Source organism: Lolium rigidum, chromosome 2 (assembly GCF_022539505.1).
Source record: "Lolium rigidum isolate FL_2022 chromosome 2, APGP_CSIRO_Lrig_0.1, whole genome shotgun sequence".
Classification (NCBI taxonomy): domain Eukaryota; kingdom Viridiplantae; phylum Streptophyta; class Magnoliopsida; order Poales; family Poaceae; genus Lolium; species Lolium rigidum.
The window spans coordinates 150,270,507-150,290,762 of record NC_061509.1 but is presented as its reverse complement, the minus strand read 5'-3'; positions in this window follow the sequence as shown (position 1 = coordinate 150,290,762).

Below are 20,256 nucleotides of genomic sequence, written 5' to 3'. Positions count from 1 at the left end.
ATTCCATTCCACCCGGTCCGAAAAACGAACATACCCATTTGTTCGATCGTCTGGGAGGAAAAATTGTGAACCATTATTTTCTACTCAGCGGTGGCAGTTGTTGTAATTTAAAGGAAAACAAAGGGCAATAAAAAACGGACTACCAAGAAGCCCTTTTGCTTTTATTATTAGGTATAGATATACTTGTACTTTCCAGATAACGATGACGTCATGATGATGTCAAGATGGCATGTACAAATACATAAATCAGGCCTCGTCGCAGACGCGGCCGGCGCCGTGAGCTGGGACAGCGTAAAGCTCCACCAAGCACAGGACGTGTTGGTTGCTGCCGCGCAGGGTCCAAAACATGGATGGGGTAGACGTCGTGTGCGCCATTGGTGGCGATCGGCCTCTGGATCACTAAGGCCAGGGTTCGACAGCGTGAGCAGCTCGCCGCAGCTCACCTCTCTGCGGCCAGAGGCGACTTGCGACTTGCGTTGCAGCTGTACTCTGTAGTCAATGCGGTCGACCGGCACCGAGCCGTCGCCGGAGAACACGTGAGCTCCTCCGCTGAACGGGACGTGGACGAGCGGAGCTTGGGTGGAGGGTATTGACACCATGATCGATAGAGGTGCAAACCTGTGATCTATGGATCCATCGGCGTGGGCGTGGGCTTCGCTGCTAGGTTTTAATTTATATATGCATCAGGGCAGGCAAAATAACCGAGAATACGTAGGACATCCGAGTTTTCTTGTCGAACATAGGGAGGAGTCGTGCATAGCTCGGAGCCTCGGACATCCTGTTTTTTACACGGCGGACGGACGAAGACGGATAGGAAGACGGACGAAAGCGCCTTTTGACGGACCAAACCACGGAAACACTTCTCCCTTTATTATTAGGTACTAGCCGAATGCCCGCGCGTTGCTGCGGAACAACAAAAAATAATGACTTAGAAATATTTATAGTAATATAGCTAAATGCATGTGTGTTGCTACGACCGTCTCATTTTTTCTTATTGCATTGTGTAAACATAATATACATGAAATTCATGTATATAACCTGCTTAGCATGCTTCGTGTATATATAGCAAACATGCTCTTTTGTTGCTACGTTTTAATTTAGAATTTTTAGACCATGGAAAATTTTATTCTTGCGAGCTGTAAGAAGGAATTTAGAACCCTAATCTAGCTTTTCTTCCCCTATTTTAAATTCCATTCAAAATCTCTCAATTTTTTAAATAGAATTATGTGGAGCTTACCTGGTATGTTTAGAATGTCTATGGTTATTTCTAGAATTTTCATACTATTTTGAATCTCTACACAATTCAACATTCAGCAAACCTATTTTGGAAAACAAAAGGCCATTACCTCTTTTTTTCTTTTTTTCAGTAAAACACCTGGCATTTCTATTAATGTAAATTGCATAAAAAAATTATCTGAAAATCACACATGTCTTCCATGATCCATGTCAGCCGAACTGGTAGCAATCTATTATTGATGACTTGCCTCCCTTCATGACGAAACATGTGGGTCTCCTATCCTTTTATTGATTTCAGTGATCATGGTGGCGTACGTACCTTATTTGTCTTTCACAGATGTACAATCTGAGGCAATCACCTTATCTGTTATTTGTAAATCAAGTACTCCGTACAAGGTTGAGAGCTTCACGCCAGGCCAACAACGCATGCTAGATCAGTCAATACCCTTGTCCAATATGCCCCCAAGAGGTGATCGATGGTAGGGGATGGATTCATGATCGATTCTGTTCCAAATACGTAAGGGGAGTGATAACGTACGACGAACGGAAATCCTTTGCCTAGTTGGCTAGTTCTACGTATCAGCATATGCAATGTGGTTACCGATAGGGAGGAGACAGGCTATTGTTCGTGGTTGGCGACGGGCGCGTTCCGTCGATCGCGTGTAGATGGGCCTACCGTCGGATCGCGAGTAAATGGGCCGCGGCGATGGACTCCAGGAGATGGGCTGCTCCGGTTGGATCTGGAGACTGGCGGGATCAATCACAGAATCACAGGTACGATTTACGAAGGCAGTCCCGGTATTCTTTCACGTAAGTTAGGTTTTTTTGACGTACCAAAAAAAACCGGTTTTATTACGTACGGACACCACCCATTGCAAACTAATAGTAAACATGTACTACCTCTGGACTTAATTAATTGACGCCACCAACTCACTAACAGCATGCATAGCAAGCCTCCCCCGCGTCGATTAAATCCGACCGGAGGGAGTAGGTATTGTCATAAAACTAGCATGGAACATAAGAAATTATAGATACGTTGGAGATGTATCAGTCGTGCAATTTCCTTGGGCCCTTACTAAGGGCCTGGTTTGCTTTTTCTTTTTTATATCTTGAGATACTGTGAGCACTCCCTCCATCCCAAAATTACTACTCAGTACTGTACATAGTACTCCCTCTATAGGAATCTGATTCCATGGAACTTTTTCAGCTTTATCGAAAAAAAAACAGAACTTTTTCAGTACATAAGTCTCCTCCTTAATTCCCATGTCGACTTAACTCCCCCAGCGAAAAAATCTCCTCTTCGCTCTCTAGTCTCTACCAAGCCGGCCGCCTCGCTACTTCCCTAGCTTTCTCCCTACAGCACACCTCGCCCCTGTACGCGAGCTAGGTCCAGCCGGAGATGGGGCACAGCCGCCCCCCCGGAAGAATGCTCAGAGGAAGTCCGGGCAGGAGGACAAGGGTGACGCCATCCCGGATGAACTTCTCGGGCTGGTGTTCCTGCGCCTCACCTCGCCTCTGGATCTCGTCCGCGCCGCGTTCACATGCAGGAGCTGGCGCAAGGTCATCGCGGCGGAGGACTTCCGTGTCGTCTCCGCTCGCCACGGCGCGCCATCCTCCATAGTCGCCGGCCACTACCAGATCAGCTTTTCCCATTGTCACTATCATCCGTCTGGCTTGCTGCCCCACTTCGTTCCCTCTTCCTCGTCATGTTGAGTCGGGGTCGCCGCAAATAATCTCACGCTCGACTTCCTCCCACGGGCGCCAAACGGCGACATCAGCTTGGAGCTCGCCGACTCTCGGGGCGGCCTCCTACTCCTTGCGGACTTCGACCACACCGAACACGGAAAGCCTTTCGAGCAGCCTTCATGTCTCGTCGTCTACGATTCCCTGGCAGGTGAGTACGTGATGGTTCCTCCACCCCCTGCTGTTTCGCACACAACATTCGTAAGCTTGTTCATGGGCGCCGCCCTCCATGGCGAGGACGCTGCGGCGCGCATCAGTCTGTCAAATTACAGGGTGACGTTCCTGATCTATCATGACGGCATCTGCAAGACCTGCGTGTTCTCGCCTGGCCCTGGTGGCCAAGCTTGGACCTCCTCCGGCGCCACCATGCCTCTCGACGCCACGCACACAGGCCTGTCGGATATCCTCTTTGTGTGGTGCAACGCCCGTTTCTTCCAGTGGTACGTGTTCGGTGCGCTCGAAAACTTCATTCTTGCTCTCGACAGAGAATCCGGCGAGCTCTCACGCTTCGAGAGAGCTCGAGACGAGGACTGGCTTCACACCGTGTCGATTGAGATGCTGGGCGGGCCCTCGCGCGTGCTAAATTTGTACGTGCTAGAGCTGCCGTGGCCACCTACCGTTCGAGCTTGCTTATCCTAGGATTCTGGCTTCCTGGGTTGGATTAGTGTCGGCCATGGTGCTGTCGACACGGTCTGGAGGTTGAAGACGAAGGGCATCTCAAGGATTTTGTTGTAATTTCGTTTTTGTTCAGGGGTTTTGTACTATTTGATGTTTCTCTTAATGCCAGAGGTTTTTTTGCACTAGTCAAACTTGACATAGCTGTACGTTTTGAAGATTACATTTAACTTGTTCATCATGATCCGAACTTCTAACATAATATGGTATACTAGAATAGGAGGAGTAACACTTTTCGCATTTGGGCCAAATATAAAGTACTACCTCCATTTCAAGGAATAAGGCGCACGCGTACTCCAAGACGTATCTTTTGGTCAGATTACCATGACCATTGAATTGACTAGACAATACACACAGCATTGGGGCGTGCTTGATGGTGCTAGCTGCGGGTATACAGATATGTGATAGGCATCGCGGAAGAGTCGCAAATAGAAAACAAATCATATTTTTTTGTGGGAGTGATGTTTTGGCTCCTGGGTGCGTATGCTCCCTTTAGTTTGAACTGCAACATCTATATATTTTGAAATATATTTTGAAATGTCAAAAAATTCCAAACAAAAAATTAATCTTTTCATCTTCACATGCTAAGAGCGCATAAAGTCTTTCCATAAAAAACTAAATTGTCGTTTGGGCTGTGTAAAAAAGATAAAATTTATTGCTAAAAATAAAGCTGCTTGTAATACTTGCTTTTGTCTTCTTACATCAACCACAAAAAATGTCGGCTTTTCACGAAACTACACGAACACACATAGATTATCGAGAAGTACATGCAAATTTTTTTGTTAGAATTTTTTGAAAATTAAAAATATGTTTTTTTGGGTCGAGGTAGCATATCCGCCCAAGAGCCAAATTAAATTTCCGATTTCATCGGGAAGACATGGATGCGCGCAGGCGGCGTGCAAGGCAAGGCATCGATTTTACCGGATGTACTTAGGGCAGGTCAGGCTGCCAGCGTACTTATTTCGGGCAGGTGAGGTACCAGAACTCAAAGTCCTCTTCAACGCCTCTCTCTCTGTCTTTATTGAGTGTACTAGCGCGCGTTCATACCGCACTCTATCAAATGTTCACGGTCAGCGAGAAGAGCCGCAACCCGCTCTACCCGAAGGGAATTCTCTGGCTTGGCCTTTCCTGACTTTGGGTCATTTCAGAGACTCAAAGTCAGGGAAATGTTTGAGATGCAAAGTAAGATAATATTTACCAGTATAATTGGTTGATTAGATGATTAAGTGGTGGCATCACAACAGATTGGAGCAGTACATGGTGGAAACCGTAAAATATCCGTCCAAATGGTTTTTTTGTGCAACATACGAAGTATGAGGTGATGTAACTTGAGGCCAGTGACTTTACTTACTCCAAAATGCAACTTTACGTACATGAGCCATCAGATCAAGATCCAACGGACACAGTTGATCCAGAATTTGAAGTCACAATTTAAGTTGCTCGGAAAAAATCGAAAACATTACAGTAAGATATAATATATCTTTCCTTAAGTATTCTGGTAAAGTTTTACTTCATTTGAAAATTGAGTTTAATTTTAAGTTCAAAATTTGGATCAACCATGTGCGTTGGATCTTGATCGAATGACTCACGTACAAGTCGCAAGTGAAGTCACTGGATCTCAGTCCGTGGTGGAATCTGCAATTCCCTCGCCTATATATATACAAGTCGAAGACTAGGACCCTCTATCCCCCTCTCCTACCCATCCTCTAAATTCATATTCCATTTAGAATCGTTGGGCATGGAGGTTCCCCCTGGTAGCTTTAGAGCTTTTTTTGACGATGCTATATTGAGAAGACTGCTCACCTACGGTTTGTGCTCTCAATCCGCACAACCTCCATTTTGGCAGGTTAGTATTTTCTTCACTAGGTTCATCCAGATGTATTTTAATTTGGGCCAAAAGTCGTGTTAATTTCCTTGTATTAAGCAGTGATGTTCGTGCAAGAAGTTTGCATGCGACAGCTGCGCTAGGAACCTGCCCGGTGGCGCGTGCCCGGGATGCCTGGGCGTCTTCCAAGGTGACGTCCACTATACCGGGTTAGTACTTTCTTCACTATGTTCCACCCAGCTATTTTTTTCTTTGGCCAACAGTCATGTTAATTTCCTTGTATTAAGCAGTGCATTCGCATCGGGGAGCCAGGGCACATTGCATGCGGAAGCTGCTTAAGAAACCTGCCCAGTCTCGTGTGCCCGAACTGCGATGGCATCTACGAAGAGGAAGTAGATTTAATTAGATTTGTCTCCTTTTTTAAGGTGGATTGCAGCAACGATGGTTGCGACATGAGCGGCGACTTGCTCGAATACTTGCAACACGAGGCGACATGCTCGCATGCGCCAACGAGACGGTAGGTGGTTGATCTTGCCGGTCTCGATGGAGAAGATGATCGCGCTTCGTTGCTAAGATCTGAGCTCGGTGGAGAAGGACGGTAGGTGGTTTTTCTTTTGGATGTCTTGTCCGTAGTTTCCTTTTACACTACAAGAAAAGTTCTGATAGACAACGTCCCAAAATCGTCCACTAAGGGGTATTTTTCGTCGCCTATGGGCCTAACCCGACGATATGGGTTCTGTTGTCGAAACTGCGTCAGGCAAAGTCCGACGACGTTTTTTTCGGTCCGTCGCGTTTGGGCGCCCTTCCACCATGGAAAATCGGACCGTTGTACAAGTGTTTTGGGGAGCCCGTTGACTGCTGACGTCATGCAAACTGACACGTGGCAGACGCCGTTAACTGGCAGTTAACGGCGTTAACCGGCTGAAACCCCGTGGTAGATGGTAGGCCCACACGAGGCCTGCCACGTCTTAAGTGGGCCTGCCCATTAAGTTTCCGGGCCGGGCCAGCTGACTTAGTTTGACCGGTCAACTATATAGCTGGGCTGGTCCATTAAGTACGTGGGCCGGGCCTAACCTCTAAGGTTGACTGGTCAAAACTTAAAGGGGCCGGCCCACTAAGCATGTGGGCCGGGCCGAATGCAATCATTTGACCGGTCAACAGGCAAAAGGGCCGGCCCACAGGACATGTGGGGCCCACTTTCCTGTTATTGGGCCGGCCCATTTAACATGGGGGGTCCACCTTAAAGCAACTGGGCCGGCCCAAGAAGTTAGTGGGCCGGCCCAATTAGCATGTGGGTCCCACTTTCCTGTTAAAGGGCCGGCCCATTTAGTATGTGGGGTCCACCATATAGCAAGTGGGCCGGCCCAACAAGATAGTGGGCCGGGCCAAAAACACAGGGGGTCCCCTTTCCGGTTAAAGGGCCGGCCCATTTAGTATGTGGGGTCCACCATATAGCAAGTGGGCCGGCCCAACAAGTAAGTGGGCCGGGCCAAAACACAGGTGGGTCCCACTTTCCTGTTAAAGGGCCGACCCATTTAGTGTGTGGGGTCCACCATATAGCAAGAGGGCCGGCCCAACAAGATAGTGGGCCGGGCCAAAAACACAGGTGGGTCCCACTTTCCTGTTAAAGGGCCGGCCCATTAAGTATGTGGGGTCCACCATATATCAAGTGGGCTGGCCCAACAAGATACTGGGCCGGGCCAAAAACACAGGTGGGTCCCACATTCCTGTTAATGTGTCGGCCCAACAACATAGTGGGCCGGCACAATAATAAATGTGGGCCCTCTATCGTGTAACCGGGCCGTCCCAACTAGTTAGTGGGCCGGCCCAATAAACTTGTGGGGCCCGCTTTTTTGTTACAGGGCCGGCCCAGTTGTGTGTGGGGTCCACATTAAAGCAAATGGGCTGACCCAATTAGACGGTGGGGTCCACCATAAATCAAGTGGGCTGGCCCACTCGTTTAGTTGCTGTTTATATGCCGGCATAATTGGCGCTTTAGGATTTTGCGGGCCGGCACTTATGTGATTTCGCTTAAATGGGCCGTTTAAGGGATGGGAATTTGTGATTTAGATACTGAGAATATTTACGCAGCACATGATTTCTGTCGGATAGCCTCACTTACCACAAGCACCATAGAAAAAATGCGCGAAATAACTATAAAAACTAACTAAATATTACATCAGCTGCAAGGCTTTGAAAAAATATTACAGAACCCAGAGAAATTGAATGGTAATTGAACCTAGCAATACAATGAAGCCATTCGGCAATGTTTTAAGTTGTCCATGCACCACCTATATCTGAAACAAAGACCTTACAAGTTAAGACAACAACAATGGAAAGGCAAAGACACTACAATATTGTTTGCCAAAGAATTTGGAACTCATCATTTCGTCGTTATAAGAAGATCATTGTAATGCGCACAATAAGCAAACAAAGAGTGCATGCCGCATACCAACAGACCAATATAACGAGCACGTTAAAATGAAACAGACGGACTTACTACTGTCGAGTCCCATGCAAACCAACATGTTCGGGGAATAACATTTGGCTATAAATTTTGTAACAACGATCGAGCAAGATGAAGTTATGATGGCTACATCTACGGAGCGAGGGAATGTAAACCAAAAATAGAAGTTACGATGGCAAAAGCTAAAGAGGAGGGAATGTGAACCAACATGTGCCAAGTGCAATTACTTCAAATTGGCCGTGAACTAAATAATACTCCCGAACTTATAGTGAAGGGGATGCAAATCAAGATGTTTCGGGATATAAACTTGTAATGAGCAACACATAGAGGATAGTTAATGCTGGAGCTTATGATGGACCAGATACAGAATATAGTGGGATCACCTGTGAACTTGTATAAGAGAGAATGCAAACCAATATGTTCAGCATTCCATATGTGAGTGTCATGCCAAGTCAGAGAAACAAGTCAATAATGCAGCTTTTGAAGAACAAGATGGCACACAAAATTATTATCTGGTAGTATGACAAGTTTATTTGTACTACGGAGCTAGATAAGAGAGTGATAGCATGCCAAACTAAATACTTACGGTCATAGCTAGATAGCAGAGTGATAGCAGCTTTTGAAGAACAATATTGGCATGAACAAAATAGTAGCAGCCTATAATTTTTGTAACAACGACTTAGCAAGATAGAAGTTATGATGGCTACATCTACTTTTCTTAGATAGTACTATACCAGTTCAAGAAAAAGTACTAGTACTACTACATCACAAATGCATCAAAAGAGTACTACCATCACAAGACCACCACGGTTGTACTAGTAGAGTTTAATGCTGAACTTCCAAAGGGAATAAGATTACACATATGAACTTTAAACAGGACCAGGAGCATGAGGGCCAGCAGCGGGGGCGTTGACTGGGAACAAGCCAGGCAAGATGTAATTCTGGAGGAAGAGGCCATATGCTGCGTGCTTGGCCTTGGTTGCAGGGCGGTGCTTCCCCGATGTACTTAGGCCTACACCTGTCGCATGCTGGACCAGGCTGCGGATGTCCTTCTGGAGGATTTTGCCACAAAACGGGCAAAATAGCTCCCCGCGCATGCGGAAACCAAATTCACCACCCTTCAGCCGCTTCAGAATGTAGCGGCTCTTCTGGTCCCTGAACTCCTTGTTGTCGTCCATGTCATCAGAATATTCCTGTGAATTATAAAGTACATAATAATCAGGTGCTTAATGACAGATCGAATAAATACTGCACTATCATAAGAAAACCTTAGAAACCCTAAAATTAAATGTGTAGAACAAGTAAATGGCAGAAGAAATCATACTAAATCACGAGAAAACCCTATGAACAACAATGAACATAAGCCACAACAATTGCAAGTCCACTAAGTATGAACACATAAATTAATTATATGACAAATCAAGCCAACTACATGGCAAATTAGTCGAAATTAAACTAGAATCTGACCGTACGAACCGTAGAATCAAGTACATCTACAAGAACAAGGTACGAGATCAAATCAATCAAGAACCAGGTTCGTGTAAACCACATGAACAATAATATGACACAAAAAGGATCGGGACAGTTTCGGTAAAGAGCGATACCTCCTCGTCGTCACCCTCGACATCCTCACTGGACCGAACGTTTGGGCCGAAATCGTCGAAGGGGTCGAGGTCCGCGTCCAGCACCGGGTCTAGGAAGCCCTCGCCGTGGTGGCCTGCACCGCCTTGCGGATCTTCGGTGGGAGCAATGGCGTTGCTATCCACCTTCTCCTCGACGGCCGGGACGCCCGTTTCGACCGAGGTCGAAGAATCGGACAAGCGAGAGGAGACGAGCGGCACTGGGTGCCCGGTGAAGCCTCACCCGCCGCGGCGGCCACTTCCGCAAAGGCATCCTCTGCGCGAGCGGCCGCCGATTGCTCCGCCTCGTACTCAAGACCTGTCTTCATGCTCGCTGCGGTTGGAAACGAGGAAGTCGATGCCTCGGAGGTGCGGTGAGTTGATGGGAGGGGAGAGGACGAGCTCGCGAGAGACGATGAGGCCGATTATTTTATAGCCTCTGACTCTCTGTATCAGAATGGCATTAGTTGTGGACGCGAGAGACGATGAGGCCGATTAGTTGTGGACGCGTGAAGTCGTGCATGTACTCGATTCTCACGTATACCAATACTTCCAAACGTCATAAGTAATTCACAATCATTCAGAATAATATGAGACCTTAACATTTTATTGTTTGTGTCAGATATTGTCCATGAAAAATAACATCCTTCAAAAAATAAATCCCCTATGCCAATCCGGTCATGCCCGTCTACTCCAACTAGCTTCCTTGAGTAATTTGTCACCTTACATTCTTAAAATGAACCAAAATTTGGCACAGGGGCATCACATGGAAAATGATGTTACCATTCTCTCTTCCCATTTTTGTTTGAATTTTTCAAAATTGTCATGCCCTAACGGAAAAAATGTATGTTCCTTCTATGAAGCATGTATCGGAATGGCATTACCAAAACCTGGGGGTGGCGGGGCACATGGTGGTGTGATGATACATCACATTTGGACCACACAACACAATTTGGACCAACCAAAAAATTCAACCACCCTACACAAACCCTGGTCAAAACTAGTTTGACCAATATTACAAAAGTTGTACATAATTCAGAAACCGTCAGAAATATATGAATCATTCGGGAGTCAATACGAAGACAAAGCAATTATGCCAAAAGACGAAGGCGAGAGGAGGAACAGGTCTTGCTATATTGCACAACAAAGCCAAATTCAACTTTTCATCGATTGCAAAATTACAGGCTGCAATTAGCACACCCTGGTCTCCGATGTCGCAATAGTTGGGCTGCTTGGGAGCGGAGACACTCGACTTCCTTCTTCAACTTATCGCACTCTGTGCGAACTTTCAAGTACTTCGTCTCGAAATATTGCGCATGTTCGGCATGCAACTCCACTTCCTGTCGAAAACTTTCACGAGTCACGGTTGCAATCACAGCGACCAGCCTTGTCAGTGACCACACTCATCGGTGGCTGGGCGCGTAGTTCCTTGACTTCCTTCTGCAACTTCTTACACTCAGCGAGAACGTCTGAGTACCGTTTATCAAAACAAGATTGCACGGAACGGGCATTCTCCTCCGATATGGCACAATTTAAAATGCACCTTCCCACGAGGTGGCAGATTTTCTTATGAAGGATGGTGTTGTGGCCCTTGATCTGGTCCAGTTTCGCGGAGAATCGTGTTATCACATCCTGCATTGCAAATTCAACAGCAATGAAGTATGCAGAGTGCAGATGAGGGGGAGAAATAAACAAATGGAGTGCCAACCTCTTCAATATGCCTGAGAGCTGCAAAGTCCTTGTCCATAGGAACTTCTTCAACAATGGAACCGCCATCCCTGGAAGAAAGACAATTAAGTAGTTGGATCTGGCAGCCAGCAAGGAGGCGATGAAACTGCGGCACGGCAATGGAAACATACACGGCCGAAGATGCACACACGCGCACTGGCTGCTCCTCTCCCGGAGACTGAGCATTCGTCTCTGATTCTGCATTCAGGATACCAAACCTATGCAAGAGTTTGAGGTTTCTGTTCTGAAGGGTGGTGTTGTGGCCCTTTAATCTCATAATCCCTTCCTGCATGGAAAAATTCACCAGTAACGAATCAGGGATCCTTTTTCATTCACAGGATATGAAAATCATAAGATTAGGAAAAGCATAGGATTTTGTATACATTAGAGAGGGTGTATGCGCTATTTTATGGGCTATTTGGAATGTACAAAATGAAGTCGTGTTTAATAAACCCAAATCTCATCCCTTCTTGCAGGTTATCCCTATGATTATTCACTAGATCCGTATGTTTCTTATCTCCAGCCCGAGGATCAGCAGGGATATCATGGAGTACGGGTGCAGCCGACTAGAGACGACCGCACGGGATTTTTACGGCCAGGGTGGTGGCGGTTTCCTCATAGAATTACTTAACGATGTGTTTTTGCCTTTTTGGCACCCGCTGTTTTCTATGTTTCGTTGGTGGATCTTTGTGTCGACTCTAGCTGATCCTTGAGAAGTTGTCATAATTCGTGTATGAACTGAAGAAAGCAATAAAGCAGCCATATACATCATTTTGATGCAGAGGCTGTGATATGTACCCCATTTTGAAAAAAGGAACAAACTAGGATTGAGATGTCATGGCTAGTTGAATTAATGTTTTATTCCTATATTATTCGCACTACTAGATTCCTATAGGATATGTTTCTATAAATCAAACAACTAATGTAGGAGAAAAACCCATAGGATCTAAATGCTACACAATTCTTATAGGAGTCCTACGAATTAAAGAAGCCCTCATGCAGTACGGAGATGAAGAGGAAGAAAAAAAAAGCAATGGATATATATTATATAGTGCATACATTATTAATGCTCTTGAGAGCTAACAAGTGCTCATCAAACAACGGGTCCTCGATAGCTAAGTACGAAGTGGATCCTGCGGTAGAAAGCACGAGCACGGAACCGTCGGTCCTGGAAGATGATAGCCGGTTTAGTTGGCACCGCCTGCCGGCAAGGACTCAACGAAAATCCGGCATGGCGATGGAAACATACCCGGGAGCTTCGTACCCACCGGGTTGGCGAGAAACGAGCGATTTCTCAACTTGGGTAGGAATGGCGCTGAAACCAGCCGCCATGGAAGAAAGACGGTTAAATTGTTTGATCCGCTAGCCAGCCGGAAGGCGAGAGAAACTCGGCATGGCGATGGAAACATACCGGGGAGCTTCGTACCCACCATCTTGGCGAAACACGGTCGATTTCTCGGCATCGGTAGGAAGGGCGACACTTGAACGGGCGGCCCTGGAAGAAAGACGGTCAAATAGCTGGTTCTCCCGGGTAAAAAAAATAGTTGGATCTGTTTGCCTTGCTTGTAATCTGCGTTCATGGGGGCAAAGAAAGCACATGGCGATAAAAACCTACTAGGACTCTTGCTGGATTACTCCGCCACGACCCAACAAGCCCGAAGCGAGGCCGAGCTTGCGATGGAAGCGCGAGCGAGCTTGCGATGGATGCGCGCACGTGCACCGGCGCCGTGGTACACTTTCAAAGTCGGAGTTTGCGGGACTTTCGGCGGGATGGATTTCACCGCGGATTTAGTCTCGGACACCAACGCCTCCTTCCTCTTCTTACTCTTCTTCATGTTCTTCTTAGACAACTTGTTGAACGAGGGATGAATCGGCTGGAGGAAGAAGGAAGGGACAAGCGAGGTGGGGATAGAAGGGGTCGGTGTAGAGCTCTCCGGGGAGGGTTCCCGGGGAGGAGCATGAAAGCTGGAACGAACGGGACAGGGGATGGGGCTGGGCAATCTTGTCAGTCCATCCAAAATCAAAGGGCGGGAGCACATAAGACTTTGGGCCATTGACGAGGCTGGTCCTGCCACAGGCGGACCCCAAGTTTCAGCGATTCAATGTCAGTGAAAAGATATATCGGCAATGTAAAAGAATCTTGTTCGGGGTCGGCCGCGGAAGCCAAATCTCTGTGTCCCAAAGTCTACTAGTAGTCTACTCCTATATAGGTATAGCTGCATAGCCATCATACCATTGCATTGATCGAGCTGTACGCCTTTACCACTCTGATTCAGGTCCAAAATATTAGTGTTCTCTTGTCAAATCAAAGGCCATGTCAGTTTGACGAAAGGGACGTTCTTTAACTCACAAACTACTCCAAGGACATCATTTACGGACTACTCAGTTCGGCAAAAAGATTCTTGAAGCCATGTACATATTTTACGGATCGATTTAGTAATTTGCTACAAGCTGTAATATTATTTCCAATTTTCAGCAATTTATTTGAATTTTAGGATTTTACTTATAAATTTCGCTAATTGACATGTGTAGGAAAGATAGAAAACAACTAGTGTATGCATGACCAATTAATCGACTAAATAAATCTTATAGTGGCCACTTTGCATCACTCAAGCGAGAGGGCATGTTAGATTCATATGATAGAATAATGGAGAATCGCTATGACATATGCCTCCTTGAATCCTACGGGAAAGAAATCTACGGGAATTGGTAGAGCTAGGTGTGTGATGGTATCATAGGAAAGACAAAGGAAATTTCTATAGAGATTGAGAGTGCATAGCATAGTTGTCACAGATGCATATGAATTTTTCCAAGAGGTCTAACCTCTTATTAGAAATCCTATAGGGTTGTACTAGTATAAGAAAACAATACATAGAAATTTTGGAGGATTCAATTCTTCAAATCAAACAAGCTATATAGGGGGAAAATCATATCCTTTGATTCGTACAATTTGTATAGGAGTTATGTAGGATTTGACTATAGGAGTTATGTAGGATTTGACTATAGGATTTGAATATTTGTACGGTTGTGTAATATTTTTACCCAGATCAATTCACATACCACCGGTTATGTATTTTTTTGGGCTATAAAAATAGGAGGTGTGGTATATTTGATGTGTGTAGAGATAATCTCACCATCTTATAGCCACCCCTAACATTTCGAGCAAACAAAAAAAATCTATACCACTACCCACCTCTCGTCCTACACTCAATTCCTACACAACCAAACAACAAAAATTGGCTATCCCTAGCCAGGTGGTTGAGGATACTCTCATCCCATAAACCTATCCCCTAAACCAAACAACCCCTAATATGGAGGGAAGGAAAACCTAGTATCTGATATTGTACAAAAACACATAAAGCAATCTGGAACCATCCACATAGAATCAACGTGCCAGAGCAGATGCCTTCTTTGGGAAGGGTCTTGCGCGGAAGCCAAGAATCCTCTACGTCGACAATCTGGTGTAGCAGTAAAATAGACCATCATAGCGGAACATTGATGGAGTCACTACAATGCGTCCGAATCCGGGTATAGTCTTGTCATATCAATGGCCATGTCAGTTTCTCCAGATATAATCTATCCGTTAGCTAGTACTACTACTCTAGAGGCTGACGCCACATGCAGAAGTTGTACAGTACTACGACTACTATCGAGTATCGACTAGTCCGATCACGTCCAGGTCGCAACTACTCAAAAATGGCCGTAAAGAAAATGCAGAAGTAGGATGGGGCCACGACAAAAGACATACATCTATTTATGGACAGAGGTAGTATCATATCAGCATGCATAGCATCTCATTTGCAACTAGTTGCACTCGCATCCTATTATCGGATATCACACTTCTGCACTTTTAAAAAATATGAAGAAAAACAAAACTGGGCCACATATTATGTTGTGTATTGCTCCACAAGTCACAGATGAGTATGCATCTGTGAAGTTTCATAAAAAAAATGAGATTTTCTAGCTTGCACAAAAAAGACAAATGATATGTGAATAGTTAAGGAATATTATTCACTTTGGTCTTTTCTTTTTTCCACAGCTCACATATGGTCACTTTTTGAAACAAATGTTTAGATGTGCGGAAGATACAACATAACCCGTGACTATGATTTGAATTTACATTTTTTTACAAACTCGAAATGTGACATCCGACAATAAGGTGAGGGATCAACTAGTTGCGAAATGTTTGCACTCCGACCATGCATCTGAATCTATCTACTAGACTACTACAACAACATACAAAATGCACCGAGTTTTGAACTAGACATGTAACAGCAGTACTAACCGTTGGTTTCCAAAATCTAACGCTTGTGATTAGAGGGATTCACGTCAAGAGATACCACAACAGCATACACTTCTTTCTAGAACCATCATGTAGCCATTATGTAGAAGAAGAAAAAAGTAGGGACACACAAATATCACACGTCCCACTCGATAGTAAGAAAGGTTCCAAGTTATTGTTCCCATTTCTCAACTGGTCATACCTATTTCGATGGTGTAACCTACGTAGTATAAGTTATATATTAGTTGTATGGAAAGTTTGAGCAACATTTAGAACATAATTTTGTACTCCTAATTGGTCCAACATGCTAAGATTGGGGCGCTGTATGAGAGACGGAGTGGGAAACGAGTGGGGCGCTGTATGAGAGACGGAGTGGGGGTGTAGTATGTACTATAGTAAGACGGCGAGACGGCGAGATCAGAGTGATTAATACTAGTCACAATGGGAAGTACGTAGTACGTAGTATCATACACTACTAGTTTGTGATACTACCTCCACAATGCATAGTATCATAATATGGTATCATACTTATGTCATATTTAAAGTTTTGTAGAATCTCAATGCAAATGTGTGTACATGATGTATTTGTCATGCAGTTTTCTAAGTTTTCTAGGTTTATGTGTTATGATACTACTCTCATCTCTCACCTCATAATTGATGTGACACATTAGATTTTTGCCAACATGGCATGTATGATACTACTTATGATACTCCAATTGGGGCTAGTCTAAAGTGTTCGACGGTTACCATGGCATCTAAGACGGCGAGGTCAGAGTGATTAAAGTGTTCGACGGTTACCAAGGCATCTAGGATACCTTAAAAGCACTTTTTGTGATGTTGATCAAATTGTACTCTAAAATTGTCACTGGACAACAGGTCGGCCTATTGCAAACTTGTTTGAATGAGCTAAAATAGTTAGAAATCTAGAAAATTTGTCACTTCAATGAATTTTCATCCTATAACGTTTACTTAATTTGATAAACGAATGGGGACGTTTGCCATAATGGGACAATCATTTCTACAAAAAAGAATAAGATGGAAAGTCTCGCAATGTTATTTATCATGACAACATTGACAATGTCACAACCGTGGGGTGATTAGGGAATCCACTCCGCTAGAAAAAACAAACTTATATAAGGCATGTGTGGCAATGCAGTTTGTCTACCTTATACACATATCTCGATGTGCAGCTATATATGGATTTTATTTTCCAACTTTAGATGATCAGTTTATAGTTCACCATCGAATTAGAATTCATAATTTTTGGGAATAAAATACTTGGAGGTACCCTGCAAGTGTGGTACCACAAACAAAGCCCAAACATGGGTCCCAATAGTACAACATAGCGCGCATAGGAAGTTTGAGCAAATTTGAAACCAACCAAATGAGGTAGAAACAAATCAAAAAAAGTTGTGAAACATGTGCATGGAGCCATCACATGACATGTACTTACTACTAACAAGTAAAAAATATAAAACCCTATCATACATAGAGGTTTGGGGTGAAGAGTCATTATTCACACACATATACAATAAATATGGACTGCTTTTGGCTTTCTACCCATTAATTTGAGCAAGCTTCATGCAGTGTCCACTTCAAACTTGACAACATTGGAACCATAGCTGCTTGAGTTCGCCTCGCTAGGCTCTTTCCATATGTAAGCTTAATTAATTGGTTACACTACGAAAACCACAGTCAACTTCTGAATAATGCATGCATTGCCCCCCTTTTGCACATATGCAACTTTGCAAAGTAGGGATTTTTGTTTACCACACATTAGTGTGTTGTTTTCTTTTTATTAGGACCCCTGTTTGGTAGCCACATTTTTCCAAAGCCAAAGTGTGGTTAGCCAAAAAAAAAGCTAGTATGGCTAGCCACCAAATTGTGGCTTAAAATATTAAAGCCAAACTTTGTCAAAACTTTGTAAAAAAAAAGTTGAGTCTATGACAAATGGACCATATATACATGCAATGAAGTGTGATAAGCCAAATTGTGGCAAAACCAAACACATGCCAAATAAACTATATGCATGTCTGCCAAATTTTGGCTTCTTGACAAATTGTGGCTAGGAACCAAACATGCCCTTGCTGGCCAAAGGGGTCCAAATATGTGTTTTGTTTATTCGCTATCATGTGCAGTGTGTGCATGTCAACACCCGGATTTTTAAGTCCAGGTGCCTATTATGTCATTCATCGCAATCCCAGGATAATGTTGTTGCGAGGCATAATAGTCGAATATCACAGTCATCATTTATTACAAACCATACTGTCTTACAACTTGAATCACATGATCCATATTACACAAATAGTTTATCTATTGATCAACGAACAAACACAAGTTCATAGCGGAAGCGTAAAGATAAAGGGACTCTCTAGTCCACAGGCCAACGCTTGACGTCAGAAAGCTCCTAGTTGTCATAGGCGTCCTGCTGGTCATCGTCTTGGTAGTTCTGTTCATCTTCATACTCTGGCCATTTGAATAGCCAGGGACAAAGCCGTAAGTACTTTAAGTACTTGCAAACCAACACTAAAGTAAGTGCTAACTATTTGAGCAAGGGTGCTAAGCTCTAGTTTAATTTGCATAAGCCATATTTTTAGTTCACAAGTATTTGATCATGTGCTAACTAACTCAAGTGGGAACATTAGTGTCATTCCCACAACATTTGTTGTAATTCAACAGGTCACCAAGTCACCATTCATTTCATCAATATTTTCAAAGTCTAACACCGGAAACTGTATGGCCTTTCCAACCGTCCGTAACCGTGGACACGGCTATTCGAATAGATTTACACTCTGCAGAGGTTGCACACTTGTGCCACAACATTTGATTTCATCCGTCGGAATAACTCCGAATCATCGTAACACAGTACGCGGATCATCAACCATAACCTTTCACTTACACATCCTAGTATGAGCACCTCTCCCCACGAGCTTGGCCTCCCAGTGAAAACCAACTGTTAACCCAGGAACCGCACAGGGCTTGGCCGTACAATTCACCTCAATTCACATCATTTCTCAACAACGGAAGCAGCCTCGGCATAACCCCTATGATGTGTGTTCAGAGGGAACCCATACTAAAGTGTATAAACTTCCAGTTAAGCCCTACCCATAATCAGGTATTGTGGAGGTACTTAAAATTGGAAAGGTATCGCATCCAAACCAATATCAGGGTTTTATCAAAAATCACTATCTTCTCTTGTTCACATTTAACTTCAAATCATTCAATGTAATGACTCATCATTCCAAAGTTTCAAATTCAACAAGTCATATGTTCCCATCTAGAGTAGTCAAGTTTTAGTATTTTAGCACTAGCACTAATCATGAGGGGTGCTACATTGCTTTTCTATCTTTGAGACTAACTTGCTACTCTAGTAATCTTATTCACCTAGACCAATTTAAATCAACTCTTTGAAACACAACAAGTAAAACTTGTATGGTGTAAATGTAGGATAGGCTTGTTTTAAGAAAGATAAGAATCATGGTGCCTTGCCCAAAGAGGGCTTTGCACTTTGCAAGAGTATTAGCTTGCCTTGGTAGTTCTCTAGGTTCTCTTCTTCCTCCTCTTGGTAGAATCCTTCTTCCTCTTGGTATTCTCCGATGCTAGCGTCTAAATTTGAAAACGAGGTATAATCTCTTAACTAATTCAATGGCTATTCCAAACATCACATATATTCACACAAACTATGCTAAGCACACAAGTAATTTAATTAGGGTGCATTGGTGGTGTTATTTGAGGAAAAATAATTTCCTCTCATTACATATGTGAATGATAGTTTCCATAGGGTGCTTGAAGGATAATTTCCTCTCATTGAAATCTTCTTAAGATTTAATTTCTCAAACAATCATACATGAATTTATATTGACCTAAGTCAACTATTCATTATCATCATTTGAGAAAATGATTTAAATGAGGTAGATCACCTCATACCATTTAGTAATCCTACACATGATTTAAATCTCCAAGTATTTCATATAAGAGTGTTTGGACCAGGGGTGCAAACATCACATGAATTCATTTGGGACAAGATTTAAATGAAGTAAAATACTTCATATGATTTACATAATAGTTTTGGACAATATCACTTAACTAAACTAGCCATATTGTCCATTAATTAAACTAGGGCATGATCATTCAAAGTGACCACACCATTTTATTGCAGAAACAATTAGTGTAAGTCAAATGTGAGCTATTGGAGTTGGAATTAATTAAATATCTATTTTGGTTGATTTTTAATAATTATTTGAATATGAAAAAGTCCTTGTCTTCTTCTTTTTACCATTTTATTTCTACAATAGATCTTGAGGTGGGACCAGTGGCATGTTGTAGAAATTTTTACTAGCTTTCCAAATATATAAAATTTGTTAAATTTGTCCAAGCCAAACAGATTCTATGAATTTTCAAAGTTGGGTCCAGTATTGAATTTGAATTAAATTTATTAAACGAGATTTGAATTAAAAAGGCCGGCGGGAAACACAGTTGGGCCTAAACGTTTTAAAATGGCCCAAGGCCATCCCACCATGCATCCACGCACGCGCGGGCTGCCTGACAGTGGGCTCCACCCGTCAGTGGCGCTTAACGCCCAAAGCGGTATGGACTAATGTGAGGCGTTGGATTAGAACGACATCGGACGGCACAGGGCTGTCGTCGTCTCCGGCGAGATCAGGGCACTGGCACGGCGGTG